A 17,173-nucleotide genomic window follows, 5' to 3' on the forward strand; every position below is an offset into this window, starting at 1 on the left:
ATAAGTAAAAGTGACCACATATTGATTGAACTGGAACTTAATGAAGAAAAATATATGAAAAGAAATGAACAATATAGAAAAGGAAGAATGATGTATGAAAAAACAAACTTTGATAACATAAGAGAATTCTTTCAACAAGAAAACTGGGAAGAAATATACAAAGAAGAAACAACAGTGGAAGAGAAATGGAATATTTTGACAAAAATTTACAAAAAAGGAGTGGAAAAGTATGTCCCAAGACAAAAACAAGAAAAAGAATATGTAAAATGCTGGTACAACAAAAGTTGTAGGGAGTTAAAAGACAAAAGAGACAAAGCCTGGACCAGATGGAAAAAAGACAGAAGACCTGAAAAATGGAAAATATATACCTGTTATAGAAATGAATATGTACAAACGTGCAGAGAGGAAAAGAGAAAATATGAAAAAGATGTCATAGAAAAGTGTAAAGATCAACCAAAACTATTCTACAGATTTGTAAACAACAAACTGAAAAACAAACAAGACTTGGAGAAAGTAAGACAAGAGGGAGTTGAATACACTGAGGAAATGGAAATGGCGGAAATTATGAACAAACATTTTAAATCAGTGTTTACAAGGGAGAACATACAACCTGAAGAGATTGAATGGAAAGAGAAAGTCCCCCCAATGAAAGAAATAGAAGTAACAAAGAATGAAATATTGACACACTTGAGTAATCTTGATGTCAGAAAATCACATGGACCAGATGAAATAGCAAACTGGATACTGAAAGAATGCAGGAATGAACTGGCAGACAAAATACATAGCATACTAAACAGTTCCTTGAAAGAAGGAAAAGTTCCAGAAGATTGGAAAAAAGCAAATATAGTACCTATATATAAAGGAGGAAATAAAGAAGAACCTACCAACTATAGACCAGTCTCTCTAACAAGTACAATAGCAAAAATTTGTGAAAGAATTATCAAAAGTAGATGGGTAAAATATTTAGAAAAAAACAAAGTGTTAAATCCAAAGCAATTTGGATTCAGACAAGGACGATCATGCGTCACCAATTTAATATGTTTCTATTCAAGGCTAATAGATATAATACAAGAAAGAGATGGATGGGCGGACTGTGCATTTCTAGACCTAAAGAAAGCTTTTGACAAAGTACCACATAAGAAGTTGCTTAAGAAATTAGAAACTGAAGGAGGAATACAGGGCAAACTGCTAAATTGGATGGAAGACTTTTTGCAAGAACGACAAATGAGAGTAGTGATAAGAGACCAGCACTCAAAATGGGATAAAGTAATAAGCGGTGTTCCGCAGGGAACAGTACTGGCCCCAATAATGTTTGCTATATATATTAATGATATGGATGAAGGAACTGAAAGCTATATGAGCTTCTTTACAGATGATGCAAAACTACTAAAAAGAGTGAAAACTGAAGAAGATTGTGAATCACAACAGAGAGATCTATATAAAGTACAGGAATGGAGTAGGAAGTGGGAGATGGAGTTCAATACAAAAAAGTGTAGTATAATGGAATTTGGAAAAAGCAAAATAGAATAACAGGATCATATAATTTGGGAGAAGAAGGAATAAAAAAAGTAGAAAATGAGAAGGACCTGGGAGTCATTGTTATGAATAATATGTCACCTGAGAAACATATAAATAAGATTTTTGGAGAAACTTATAATTTAATAAGAACAATCAAAGTTGCATTTACATACCTGGATGAAGAAATGGTGAAGAAAATCCTAATCACCCTGATAAGACCAAGATTGGAATATACAGCAACGATATGGTCACCAAGTACAAAAAAATGTATAAAAAAACTTGAAAGAATACAAAGAGCAATTACAAAATTGGCACCAACACTCTCAAAACTATCATATGAAGAGAGACTAGAAAAACTTGAACTACAGACACTAGAGCAAAGAAGAGAGAGAGGAGATTTGATAGCTATTTAGAGAAACATGAAAGGCATGGAAATTACTGATAGAGAGAATCTGATAAAATGGGATGACAGAAATACAAGAGGACACGGAAAGAAAATATAAAAAGACAGCTATAGAAGAGATTTGAAAAAGAACAGCTTTCCTCACAGAGTAATAGACAGTTGGAACAAGTTAGATGAGAAAGTGGTGTGTGCAAAAACAATACATGAATTTAAAAATAGTTTAGATAAAATGAGATATGAAGACGGGACCCCACGAGCATAGCTCCCCTTCCCGTAAAATACAACTAGGTAAATACACTCATCAAAACTGTACTAAAGGAAGATTGATGTACAACAAAACGGACTTTGCAAAACTAAAGATATTCTTCTGGAATGCAAACTGGGATAAATTCTATATGGAAGAGACAAAAGTGGATGAGAAATGGAATATCTTGATGGAAAATTACAATGAAGGGGTAAACAGGCATGTACCAAGACAAAAGCGTGAGAGTACATTAAATGTTGGTTCAACAAAAGATGCAGTGAGGCAAAAGACAGAAGGGACAAAGCTTGGAAAAGGTGGAGAAAAGATAAAAGAAAACCTAGTAAATGGCAAATTTATATAAACTATAGAAATGAGTATGTTAATGTGAGAAGAGAGGAGAAAAGGAACCATGAAAAGGATATTATAGATAAATGCAAAGATCAACCCAAACTATTCTATTGATATTTGAATTAGAAATGGCCGAAGTCATGAACAATCACTTCAAATCAGTCTTCACCAGAGAGTAAATACAAAATTGGGACGAAGATAATAACAAGCAATCTCCCCCCCTGAGTGAGTTTACAACACAAAAAGAAATATCAGAACACCTATCAAACCCTGACATCAGAAAATCACATGGCCTGGATGGAATTGCAAATTGGATTCTAAAGGAATGCAAAGAAGAACTAACGGACAAAATACACAACATGATAAATAGCTCACTCAAAGAAGGAAAGATACCTAAAGACTTGAAGAATGCTAACATTGTACCAATATATAAAGGAGGAAACAAGGAAGAACCCACCAACTATAGGCCAGTATCACTAACAAGCACTATAGCCAAAATTTGTGAGAAAATGATCAAGAATAGATGGGTAAAACATCTGGAAGACAACAACATAATAAACCCAAGATAATTTGGGTTCAGACAAGGAAGCACCACAAACTTAACCCCTTCCATACAGTGCCGCATACGTAGGTGGCATGAGGAGCAAGTGGATACACGAGGCTGCCATATCGGCGTCTTGATTATATTTAATGTAGTTGCCCCTGCGTAATGACATACTCTCTAAACTGTCTTCATCACATTTTCTATGGTTATCAAAATTCACGGGTGAAAGAATGATCGATATAAGCGGTGACTATATTTTATGATGCGAGTATTATTACGACACATACGTCTGGCAGCTAATGCTGCCCGCGAGATTTTGAACCGTACTGAAGAGGTTAATATGCTTCTACTCAAGACTAATAGACATACTGCAAGAAAGAAAAGGATGGTCTGATTGTGCCTTCCTAGACTTGCAAAAAGCTTTTGACAAAGTACCACACACAAAATTACAACAAAAAAAATGGAACACATAGAAGGAATACAAGGGAACGTACTAAAATGGATGGAGGACTTCCTGACTGGTAGAAAGATGAGAGTAGTGCTCAGAGAAAAATATTCAGATTGGAAAGAGGTGATCAGTGGAGTACCGCAAGGATCTGTACTGGCACCAATAATGTTTGCTATTTATGTGAATGACATGGACGAGGATGTGAAATGTTATATGAGCTTCTTTGCAGACGATGCCAAACTGTTAAGGAAAGTAGAAACTGATAAGGACTGTGAAGCACTGCAGGAAGACCTGAATAAGGTATGGAACTGGAGTCAGAAATGGCAAGTGGACTTTAATACTAAGAAGTGTAGCATAATGAAGTTTGGAAAAAGCAAAAACAGGATATCAGGAAAATATACAATTGGAACCAGAGAGGTAAAGAAGGTAGGATCCGAAAAGGATTTGGGTGTAATTATCACAAATGACTTGTCCTATGATAAACAGATTAACAAAATTGTCGGGGAGGCTTACAATTTGCTAAGATCAATAAAAGTGGCATTTGCATACTTGGACGAAGACATGATAAAAAATATATTGGTTACATTGATAAGGCTTAGACTTGAGTATGCGGCAACATTGTGGTCACCCAGTACCAAAAAGAATATAAAGAAAATAGAAAGAAACCAGAAAGCAGCAACAAAAATGGCACCTGCACTTGCAAACCTATCATATGAGGAGAGATTGGCTAAACTGGAGTTACCGACGCTGGAGCAAAGAAGAGAGAGAGGTGACCTACTGACCATCTACAGAATCATGAAAGGCACAGAGATACTCAATAGAGAGGAATTACTAAACTGGGACAAGAGAAATACAAGAGGACATGGAAAGAAAATCAAGAAACATAGCTACAGAAGAGAACTGAAGAAAAACAGTTTTCCACATAGAGTAGTGGACACTTGGAACAAACTGGACAATGAAATAGATGTGCAAGAAGCATTCATGAGTTTAAAACCGAACTACAATCATGCTTTTACTGTGTTGCATTCTATAAGCAGGAGTGTAACATGGTTTAGAGTTCTCACAAAGGTGTATATGATGCTGAATGAGAATAGTAACTCCAAGGGGTTCACCTGGAGTGGCAATAGTATGTCTGAACTTGTTGCAAAATGCAAGAAAGTCTGCTCATGCATCAGGAAAGTCTGTGGGGTTGAAATGTGATGCATCAATAGGTTTCTGTGCTGTGTGCAGATCATAAATTGTGGTACAAACTTGAGAAGTAGAGAATTGGTCATCCATGACTTTGATGCTTGAGGAATATAGTTTGAAATCACAAATGTTTGTATCAACTGTGAGATGGAGAGGTGTGTTAGTGTCATTGGCAATTAAAATGTAAGTATGACCTTTTTTGACGTAGAGCTGATGGCTAAAAGGAGGGAAATGCCATTGACACAGCAAGTTTCTGGTATACAGAGTACATCAGTGTCTTGTGCTTGAAAAACTCGTTGGAGTATCTTTGTATACTTACAGAGGAACAGCGCCTTTGGGCTGATAAGCACTGTGTGAGTGGTTTGATTGTAGGTAACACTTTTGAGACTGGGGTGGATTTGGTGTTGAATTCCTGTAAGAGGGGCAAGAAAGTGTCCTCAGGTGGTGAAAAATAAACGGTATTAATGGGTGTTTTGTCCTGAGTTTTGCTGATTTGGACATGCAGGCGTGTTCATTGTTGTCATTTGGTTGAGGGCAGCCATATTGGATTTGTGTGGTTTAGTGAACAGACACCAGGTGGCAATGTTGTTGAGCTACTATGTGGAGTGCTGGGTCCCCAGTATAAAGGAAGTGGTGGTGGATCAAATTTGGTCTATCAGTGGTAGCAGAGCATAGTTATGGCCTCTTCTAAGTGCCTTCCTAAGTTTGATAATGAATCTGAATATGAAAATTGGAAAAAAGATAGAAGCATATGGTGTGAGATAAGCAGGCACTAGCCATATACTTATCTTTAACTGGCTGAGATAAAATGGCGTCTTCTGAAATTGAATTAACAGTTCTGAAGACTGAAAATGGTGTAAAGAGTATTATTGAGAAACTGGACACATTGTTTTTGCCTGATAAAGGTCGATGTCAATTTGCAGCATTTCATAATTTATATAGTTTCAGAAAAAATCACCACTAATCACCTCCCAAGCTGAACTCTTTTCTCTGAATACTATCTTTTTTCTGCCATGCAAGGAATCCTCCATCCAGTTTAGTAATTTACCTTGTATCCCTCCAAGTTTTTTGTACTTTGTCAAAGGCTTTTTGTAATTCTAGCAAAACACAATCAGCCCATCTATCCCTTTCTTGTATTATATCTATTAGCCTTGAGTAGAAACAGATTAAGTTTGTGGCACATGATCTTCCCTGTCTGATTCCAAATTTTATCGGGTTTATGAATATTGTTTTCTTCCAGGTATTTTATCCATCTATTTTTTGAGAAGTTTTTCACAAATTTTGGCTACAGTGCTTGTACAGGAAACTGGTCTGTAATTTGTTGGTTCTTCTTTGTTTCCTCCTTTATATATTGATACAATATTGGCATTTTTCCAGTCTTTTGGTATTTTTCTTTCTTTGAGTGAGCAACTTATATATTTTGTCCACTAATTCTTCTTTACATTCTTTTAGTATCCAATTTGCAATTCCATCTGGGCTATGTGATATCCTGTCATCAAGGTCCGTTAATTGATCCATTGTTTCTTTATGTGTTGTGTGAGGCAGCGGATGATTTCTTTCGCTGTCGGACGATTTCTTTCTCCCCACCATCTCTCCACCATAACAGACCACAAAGAAGCCTCTCAGCCAAGCTCGGACCACGAGAGCAGACCTAAGCCCATATATCTGTCAGCAGTTTCTAAACAACTCGAAGTCGCCCCAAGTACAGGGTCAAAGGTCACCGCAACGGTCGTCACCATCAAACCTTGTACATTGGCAACCTAAGAGTGCCAACCTTCTCATTGGGACTCCCTCATAGGGCACGCCCATTTTAACATATTTTTCCACCATGTATAATTTTAGCTAGGAAGATCTGGCACCTCCAGAGTTTTCTTGGGAGCAGCCAGCTTCGATTTGGATCAGATTTGGTCTAGAAATAAATGGAAAAACCAATCCACGTTTTGACCAACCCCACACCTAACAGTTATTGTCATACCTTTCATGGGGGGGGGGACCACACTTCAATTCTTTTGTCCCAATGTTGTATTTTTTCTCTAGTAAAAAATGACTTGAAATGATTGTTCTTGACTTCGGCCATTTCTAAATCTTCTGTATATTTCCTATTTATTTTAAGTTTACCATTCACATATAGAATAGCTTGGGTTGATCTTTACATTTTTCTATGATGTCTTTTTTGTGGTTTCTTTTTTCCTCTCTGCACACTTTTACATATTCATTTTCAGGTTTTACATCTTTTTTTTCCATTTTTTCCAAGCTTTATCTCTTCTATCTTTTGCCTCACTGCATCTTCTGTTGAACCAGTACTTAATATACATCTTTTCCTGTTTCTGTCTTGGTACATATTTATTCACTCTGTTATAAATTTCCATCAAAATCATCCATTTCCCTTCCACTTATATCTCTTCATCGTAGAATTTTTCCCATTTTGCATTTTGAAATAATTCAAGTTTCCCAAAGTCCATTTTGTTGTACATCAGTCTTGCTTTTCTGTATTTTTAATTTCTCTCCATATATATTTCCTCCTTTAGTTCAACCTCTATTAGTATGTGGTCACTCTTTCCAAATGGTGTCTTGTATCAAATTTTATCCACAATTTCAGATTCTGATGTAAATATTAAATCTAGTCTCAACAGTTCTTCATTACTTCTATATATGGTATTTTCCTTTACCCATTGTGTCATTGTATGTTCTGTAGTCATGTCAAGTAATACATTTCCCCATAGATCCTCTCTGCCTTTCGCTGTCATCTTTTCCCAACAGATTTCCTTGCAGTTAAAATCTCCCATAAGTATAAGGTTACCTCCTTCCTTCAGTATCCAGTTGAATGAATGCCCTATATTTTTTAACATTTTTGAATGCTTGCCCTCTTTTCAAGAGCCCATTTTTGGGGGCACATAAATCAACACAAACTTTCTACTTCTCATGTCACTGTCTTCAACTTTTATCATGATAATTTCCACACTGTTTTTACCCTCAGTAACCTTCACATACAAATTTTTCTTGGCCAAAAACATGATTCCTCCTCTCTGTCCAACACTGGTAGTAGACCCCTTAATTATATCACCACAATTCCCATTATGTCTGGTTTTTCTTTAGACAGGTAATCAGTTAGATCACCCAATCCTGAGATTAATCCATCTATGTTAGTATAGGCCACTTTTAATTTTTTTCCTTCTCCATCTCGTTTTCCCGTTTCTTTTGTTTTGCCTACCTCGATGTATCATTTTCTCAGCCTAATGTCTAAGACTCCAATAGAACTCTTTGCCTTTGGTCTCTGTTCTCTTTACATTTTTTTTTTTTTTTTTTTTTTTTCAATGTCTTCTTTCTCATTCCTCAACATTCATTTCTATTTTTATCCATATATTGTAGTGTTCACTCTTTGCTAACTTACCTGATTTTGCTAGTATGTCTTCTAGTATATGTGATCTTGGTTTTATCTTAAGAGGTCGATTTCTTTAGAATATTGTCCCATACTATATTTCTTTTTCTACTTGGTCATTGTCTTGCACTTATAGAATTGTTTTTGCTATTTCTTTTTCTGCTTTTTCTCTCAAGTACCTAATCAGACCATGTTTTTCCTTTAATCTGTATACTACAATACATTTTTTTCTATCCACTGTATCTCTGACCCAATTTGCTTTTTCTTTGATTACTTGAATAATAGTGTCCTTTGCATTTTCCTGCATTTGTTGTACTATTTCTTTATCCCCTTTCAATACGGGCCAAAATCTCGCGGGCAGCATTAGCTGCCAGACATGCAATGTTGCGTCATAATACATACATATACCAAGGCTTTTTCCCCCTTCCAAGGGAGGTAGCCAAAAAGGGAAAGGCATAAATACACTCCCACCCATTTCATCCCCAAATACACTCCACACCCCTCCCACCCTTCCTCTCATCTGAGCACCTCCTGGATGACGGGTCATCCCTGCACCCCGCCCACCGCCCTGGGTCAGAAGCAGTGTCGCAAGACACAGTACATCCACAGCAAGGCCGCTTCATTTAATTGGCGACCCCCCCTCTCCGTCCCCCTTTGCATATAAGGAGAGGACGGGGAGAAATCCCTTCGGGCTGCGTCAAAATTTACTCACACATACTACCCCACCCCCCACCCCCCCGCCCATTTCTCCTCATGCAGTCACAACATCATCCATATACAACCATTCTCCACTCACCTCTGTCTTCCGTCCTCTCCCTTCCTTCCTCAACAGACATTCCCCTCTTCCCCAAAGCCCCCTTCACCCCATCCATCCACCTCATCCTAGGACGTCCCCTCATGTTCACTCCCTCCACATCTGCCTTCCATACCTCTTTTACTAGTCTTTCTTCACTCATTCTTTCCATGTGTCCAAACCATCCTAATATTCTTTCATCAACCCTCTCTCCCAAATCCTTTTTCACCCCTGTTCTCCTCCTCACCTCCTCATTTCTCACTCTATCTAGCCTAGTAACCCCCGCCATACTTCTCAGACACCTCATCTCAAACACATTCAAACTCCTTCTCTCTTCTTCTCTTATGTTCCACGTTTCTGCCCCATACAGTGCTGTTGGCACAATCACTCCTTCATACAGTCTCCTCTTCGCATCCATTCCCAAATGTCTATTTCTCATTACACTCTTTAAACCACCAAGGCATTTACTCGCTTCTCTCAATCTACATTCTACCTCCACCTTCACTCCACCTTTTCCTGCTACACTTGCACCCAAGTATCTAAAACTATCCACTTCCTCCAGTCGCTCTCCCTTAATGTTCACTTCCAGTCTACTGCCACTTTCACCCCTTGTACATCTCATCACCTTACTTTTACCCACATTTATCTTTAGCTTTCTTCTATCACATACTCTCCCAAACTCTGCCACCAGCTTCCTCAATCCCTCCTCTGACCCTGCCACAAGCGCAGTATCGTCCGCAAACAACAGCTGGCTCACCTCCCACTTTTCTCCATTTTCTTTAACCATCTCCAATCCCTGACTCACTACCCTAGCATTCACCTCTCGCACCACCCCATCCATGTATAAGTTGAACAGCCAGGGCGACATAACGCATCCTTGACGAAGTCCCACCTTTACTTCAAACCACTCGCTCTCTCCATTTCCAATCCTAACACATGCTCTACTACTCACATAAAAACTCTTGACAGCTCCCAAAAGCTTTCCTCCTATCCCATAAATCTGCATAACCTCCCACAGTGCCTTTCTGTCTACCCTATCATAAGCCTTTTCCAGATCCATAAAAGCCCAAAAACCATCCTTCCCCTTTCCTATAGCTTTCTCACATATCTGTCTTACCACAAAGATCTGATCTACACAACCTCTACCTGTCCTAAAACCACACTGTTCCTCACCAATTACTCCTTCTGTTCCTCTCCTAATCCTCTCAATTAAGATTCTCCCATAAGCCTTCCCTACTACACTCAACAGGCTAATCCCTCTGAAATTACTACATTCACACTTGTCCCCTTTTCCCTTGTAAAGAGGAACTATACAGGCACTACTCCAGTCCTCCGGTACTCTACCCTCTCTCCAGCAAACATTAAATAATCTCGCCAACCAGTCCACCATCACTGAACCTCCCTTTTTCAGACATTCTGCATGACATCCATCCAGACCAGGTGCCTTACCTGCTTTCATCATCTTTACAACTGCCTTCACCTCATCCTTCCTTATTTCTCCTCCATTCTCCTCACTCATCACTCTCATTTTCTTCGTATTTCCCACTGCAGCTATCTTTCCTTCCCTATCCTCCTTCACATTCAGCAACTCCCTAAAATATTCTGCCCATCTTTCCCTCACTGCCATCTCTTCCATTATCAACTCTCCATCTGTACCTTTTACCTTTTCTTCCCTACTTGATTCGCCTCCTCTTTCTTAATTTCTTTCCAAAACATCTTTTTATTACTTTCAAAATTTTCTGTCATACTCCTACCCCATTTCACATCTGCTCTCCTCCTTGCCTCCTTTACCTTTTGCTTTACTTCTCTTTTCTTTTCTTTGTACGTCTCATATGACTCCCCTGTCCTCTTTTGTAACCAATCTGTGAATGCTCGCTTCTTCTCTTCTACAACCTTCTTTGTTTCCTCATCCCACCATTCACTACCCTTTCTTCTATTTCCCCCTGTCCTTCTTGTTCCACACACCATCCTTGCACACTTTAAGACTCCCTCCTTGAACCATCCCCATTCCTCCTCCACACCCATCTCTGCTCTATCCTTTACTCCCTCCCACTCCTCCTTCAGCTTCTTTTCGTACTCCTTCTCCTTTTCCTTTTCATTCAAGGAGTTCACTCTAAGAACCTCCCTACCTTTTGTCCCTTTCCTCCTTCTCCATCTATCCTCCACTCTCAACTTACCTTCCACCAAAAAATGATCTGATATTCCCCCACCCTCTCCCCTTAGCACATGTACATCCTTAACTCTTCCTATCATAATCCTATTTACCACTACATAATCCATTAGCGCTCTATCTACCACCCTTCCCTCCACCACCCTCTCCCATGTGTACTTATGCTTGACTTTCTTCCGAAACACTGTATTTGCTATCATCAACTCTCTTTCTAGACACATTTCCACCATCAACTCTCCACTACGATTCTTTCCTGGAACTCCACACTTCCCAACCACTCCATCGATTGGACCATTTCCCACTCTAGCATTAAGGTCTCCCAGTACTATTACATTGACATTTCTTCCTAAACCCTCTATGCACTCATTTAAATCTATCCAAAAGGCCTCCCTTTCTTCCATGCTCTTCTCACTGCCCGGCCCATATGCACTTACAAAGACCCACATCTCCTTTCCCAGTTTCACCTTCATCCACATTATCCTTGAGGAAACCTCCTTCCACTCCACTACCCCTTTACCTATCTCCTCACTTACTAGAATAGCCACCCCTTCCCTCCCTCGCCCTCTCTTCACTCCTGATAACCTCCCACTTACACTCCCAAACATACACTCACCCTTCCCTTTCAACTTAGTTTCACTCAAAGCCAACACATCCAACTTTCTTCTCACAAACATACTACCTATCTCTTCCCTTTTACTCTCATCTGTACCACATCCACGCACATTAAAAGACCCAAACCTTAGGGTGCTGGCCCGAGGCCCGCCAGCACCCCTTATGCCTTTTCTTTTCGATTTAGGAAGTTGCCCTTGGGGCTACAGGGAGAAGGATGCCTAGTCCCTCTCCCCGTCCCTTTCTTCTCGCCTCTTACGATCCAAGTGGGAAAACTTGGTGGCAGTATTCTTTTCCCCCACCACAGGGAATTCCCCCAATCAGAAAGAGAATACTCAGAGAAATGGTACAGGACAGCAACAAGGGGTTGGGGGACAGCATAACGGAGGGACAGTCGTATTATAAAAGTGTCATCATTTCTCTATGAACAGAATTTCTTCTATCATAGACAAAATGATGTGTGGCTCTGGTCCGTAGGGGCGCCCCATATAGACCCTAAAGTATCGACTGCATGTTACTTTGCCACAATAACAAGCAGCCAATACCCCAGATGGCGTTTGTCATGAAAAATTAATCTACATATGATCATAATCTGAAATTTGCCACACAGTGATGCCGATTACTTTTTTAATTCATTTACATCATGACAGAAATTTATGGAAAATTTGCAGCAAAATAATTCATGGAAACTGTAAAAGTATAACTTAATTAAAAAATAAGTGGCCCAATAACTTTCAGACTGGATATTTATACAAATTTGATAACTATCATGAAGACCATTTTTTTGTCCACTTATTATGTAGTGTTACAAAGCAGCCGATACGACGTAGAGATGTATTTACTGATGAAATCACAGTACATTTGTGATGAGGTGATCAAGCAACAATTATGACCATGCAGATGTATTGCACTATCGCAACTGCAACATTTAGATCTAGGAGGCTTCAAGAGCAACTCGTTCTTCCTTCTCTTTGCTGACTTCTTTGACAGCTTCCCCTGGTAGAGTTTCTGGTACATCTGGCAGTTCCACCTCTGGGTTCTCTGCAGCAGTGGGAGCATCGGGCAGCTGTTTCTTGACGGAGTCCGCAATGAGGGCTTGCAGTTCATCCTCAACTTCTCCTTCATCCTCGGCAGTCAGTGCTCCGCTCAGCAATTCATCAATTTCCCTCTGTTTCTCGACTGCCTCTTGAGTCTCATCAAGGATTCTCTCAACGTCTTCAATATTCATCATCTCATTAATCTTCTTCAGGGATTCATTTCCCTCCTTTAGACTGTCAACAACCTGTATCTCTATTTGAGCAAATTCAATATCCTGAATCATCTTTTCTATATTCTCTAGCTGGTTATCCGTGTTATTCAGTTGCTGCTCAATGAATTTCTTTTTCCTTAAAAGTAACTTAGCTCGGTCTTTCTTGCCATCCGTTAACAGTTTCTTTGCTAGCTGATGGTCTTTTTCCAAAGTACCTTCATTGCGCTTCTGATATTGGCGGATTTTATCGCGCGTTGTTTTCAATTGTAACACTGCTTTATCTTGTTCTGTAACTTTACTTTGAGGCTTTTTCATAATACTTGCATTATAAAAAATAAAGTTACTGCTGTATTGCTCATTCTCTTTCACCCATGAATTTTGATAACCATAGAAAATATGATGAAGCCAGTTTACAGAGTATGGGGGTCACGCAGGTACAACTACAGTACAATATATATAATCAAGACGCCGACTTCGGCATCCTTGCATACCCACCTGCTCCTCATGACGCCTACGTAGGCATCATTGTATCGAAGGGGTTAAAAGCTATCTCTTTGGTTTCTCTGTTTTCATTCCATTTCTCAATAATCTTCTGCAAATTCTCCTTACCTAAGTTTTCTTCAGTTGTTTCAGACATTGCCTGTATTTTGTGATTTTTTTTTTTTTTTTTCTCTAATTCTTGCTATTGGTAGTATCATTTTTTCATCTTTTCATTTTCACATTTAACCTCAGTTTTTCTTTTATTTCACTTAGCTCGTTATTTATTTTGGAATTCTTTTTCTTTAGTTCACGTATCTCTCTGTTTACTTCAAAATAGTCTTTCTTTAAATTCACAACCTCTTTCCTTAATTCCATGAATTCTTTCTCCCATGAGTTATTAAAACTCATCTCCCTTTCCATGTCTATTTCTCCTTTCATACTTACCAAAACTGGAAAAAGGGTCATTGTACAATCTAATAAGCCCTCTTTGGATTTCAAAGCCTTTATTTATATTTAGTTTTGGTATAGCGCCTTCAGAAGGCTCTGTGTTTGTGTCAACATTCGACTCAAACTCATTGCCATTTTCTCTTGATCCACCTTGGTTCCCTTGCCTTTTCTCATGATAGACACATTCAACACACTACAGAGATCACTTTGGGCAACCACAAGTGCTCCCCCTCCCATTCAATACAACCCAGGCCTCTTGCTTTCCTTGCACTATTGAGAATTTTCGTCTTATTTGGCAGCCTACAGAACTGTAGTTGACATCTATTGACAGCTCAGTGATTCGTTCGTGTGTGTCATAATGTGTGTGCAATGGAGATAAGTGACCTTCACAATGGCGATGAGGTGTACTTTAAGCATAACGATGGCATGGTCTGGGCATTATTTTTGGCAGGGCTGGCAAGCAGGTTTTGGTTCATCATGGGGGTGTTTACGTCAGAGCCCCTATTTGTCCTTAGTCTCATGGTGGATCATCTGTTGGCACTTGGGAGGCATTGAGGAATATGGAGGGCATATGTGATCAGTAGGTGGATGAGAATTCAGATGGGTTTGCTTCATCTGCATCGACATCTGAAAACACTGAGGAAGTTGTTGTTGTTGTTGTTGTCGTTCCCTAGACTGTCTGTCCGAGCAGTCCCGTCTCCCCAAGGAATGCTACAGCCGAAACTGGGTTTTCCCACAAATCCTTTATAGAGTGTATATTGTGTTGTTTGTGTGCATGATTGTGTATAATGCAGTCTTCCATTATGTGTTGTATGGTATGGGGTGAAGTGTTGCATCCTGGGCAGCTGTTCACAATGCGGTCCTGGAGCTGCAGCGTCTACATTGTGGGACCACCCCCCAACCCCAAGAGTTGGGGGCCAAACAGCAGCAACCACCCCTGGCCATCAGCTCTACGCAGGTGGCACCGATCCCCAAGAGGAGCTATGCCGGCCTTGGGGAGTACCATAATCCTTTTTCCCAACATGCAATGTTACGTTTTTTTCTGCACCGAGGGGTGATTTTCCGGCGATCACCCCTCTTCTACTTTTAGCCGGAGATGTAGAGAGCAATCCTGGGCCCACCACAAAATACACATGCCCAACATGCTCTAAACCCATTACTTCGAGCAGACAGACAAAGGGCTCAGTTCAGTGCAATATGTGCAAAAACTGGGCACACCTCACTTGTACAACACTTGCTGACACAAACCAATACACAAACACTTGGACATGTTCTACCTGCCCTCCAGTAACCCCACTCCCACCTCCCCAACCACAGCCAGCACCCTTACCCACTCCCAATTTCCCTTTGCCCTTACCCCCGATCAGTACTCCCCTTCCTTTGTCCCCGATCTCTCCTTTCCCCCCCTCTAACCCAGATCCTACACCTTCCCCATTACCACCCCAACCTCAACCCCAAACAGCAACATACAACACATACAAAACACACAACATCAACATATTACAACACAACATTGACGGTATTAACACGAAAAAACATGAACTTGAACACTTTCTTAAACAACACAACATACACATTGCGATTATACAAGAAAAACTAAGACACTCACACAAAACACCATCATTTCATAATTACACCACCATCAGACAAGACCGGACTGACGGCAATGGCGGTGGACTCATCACCGTGATCCATCACTCCATCTGTTTTGTGGACACAAGTGCCACAACCAAAATTCTCCTCCCTACCACAGATAACACAACAGAAATCCAACCCATTCGAATCCACACAGGCAACAAATCAACACTGACAAATCAACACTGACAATCAACATTCCCCCACAATCATCCCCCACAGTTCCAAACACCTTCAGGCCTCAATTTAGCCAACTAGCCTCAATCCCCAACCTGATCATGGGTGGTGACTTCAACGCCAAGTCATCTGCCTGGTATGTCGACAACCCTGACACAGACAGGGGGCTTGATATACAGACTCAGTTTGACACATTGACTATCATGAACAACACACATAATCATACACATATCCCACACCAAGCCCTCTACACTCCCTCCTCTCCTGATATCACCTGCTCCCCCTGCCTAACCCCAACATCATGGAGAGTGGTCGGAACCCTTGGTTCTGACCACCTTCCAATCATCATCACCACCAAAACAAGATGCACCCCAGTTGGCCACTGAGGAAGTAGATGATAGTGGTGAGGTACAGGAGGTACAACAAAGACAAAATTATATTGTAAGCAACTCTGAATTGCCAGAGAACTCTCAAAGAGAAACAAGACCATTTAAACTGCTATTGGGACAAAGAATCCAAGGACTGAATGAAAAAATTGGTGAGCATATGTCTGGAAGAATAGTGAGCAGAGGAGGTAAAGCTAAAGGAAAATATATGCAGAATTGGAAGTGGTCCTGATGAAGTAGTGATGTTCCTGTTTTACTCCAATGAAGTATATAACATAAGAATGAAGGAGACTGCAAGAGACCATAAGGCCCACACTAGGCAGCTCCATATCCATCACCACCTGTCATCCCCATCCATAAAGTTGTCTTATTGTTTCTTAAAACAACTGATAGTTTCAGCGCTTACTACATGGTTACTAAGTTTATTCCATTCGTCGCCCACCCTATTAGTAAACCAATTCTTTCCTATTTCCTTTTTAAATCTAAATTTGTCCACTTTATAACCATTACTGCAAGTCCTGCCCTGTTGTTTTAATATGATGACCTTGTTTGCATCACCCTTGTTAAAGCCTTCGATCCACTTGAACACCTCTATTAGATCACCCCACACTCTGTGTCTTTCCAGAGAGTGTAAGTTAACCTCTTCACTCCGGGCCAAAATCTCACAGGCAGCATTAGCAGCCAGATGTGCAATGTTGCGTCATAATACTCGCATTATAAAAAAGTCACCGCTGTATTGCTCGTTCTCTCTTTCACCCGTGAATTTTGATAACCATAGAAAATATGATGAAGCCAGTTTACAGAGTATGGGGGTCACGCAGGTACAACTACAATAAATATAATCAAGACGCCGACATCGGCATCCTTGTGTACCCAATTGCTCCTCATGACGCCTACATAGGCATCATCGTATCAAAGGCGTTAAGGTGCCTAAGCCTCTCTTCATAAGGCAAACTTCTGAGTCCATGTAGCATTTTGGTCATTCTTCTCTGTACTGATTCTAGTGAATTGATGTCCATTCTGTAGTACGGAGACCAAAACTGTACCGCATAGTCAAGGATGGGTCTAACTATCGCTAGATAAAGTTTAATAATTACCTCTGCACTTCTATTCGTTACCATCCTAGTAATGAAACCTAATGCTCTGTTAGCTTTA

The 17,173-nt window shown here is 40.0% G+C and overlaps 1 protein-coding gene and 1 pseudogene across 1 annotated transcript in view; one reads left to right on the top strand and one right to left on the bottom strand.

Moving 5' to 3' along the window:
• The window catches only part of frtz (WD repeat-containing and planar cell polarity effector protein fritz), a 509,212-nt gene that overhangs the window by 153,443 nt on the left and 338,596 nt on the right, over positions 1–17,173 (top strand). The gene's annotated exons all lie outside the window — the stretch shown is intronic.
• On the bottom strand, positions 12,198–13,208 carry LOC143024145 (charged multivesicular body protein 6-A pseudogene; annotated as a pseudogene).

This window comes from Oratosquilla oratoria, unplaced genomic scaffold (assembly GCF_046742065.1).
Source record: "Oratosquilla oratoria isolate Oo_2021 unplaced genomic scaffold, ASM4674206v1 SCAFFOLD98, whole genome shotgun sequence".
NCBI classification, from domain to species: domain Eukaryota; kingdom Metazoa; phylum Arthropoda; class Malacostraca; order Stomatopoda; family Squillidae; genus Oratosquilla; species Oratosquilla oratoria.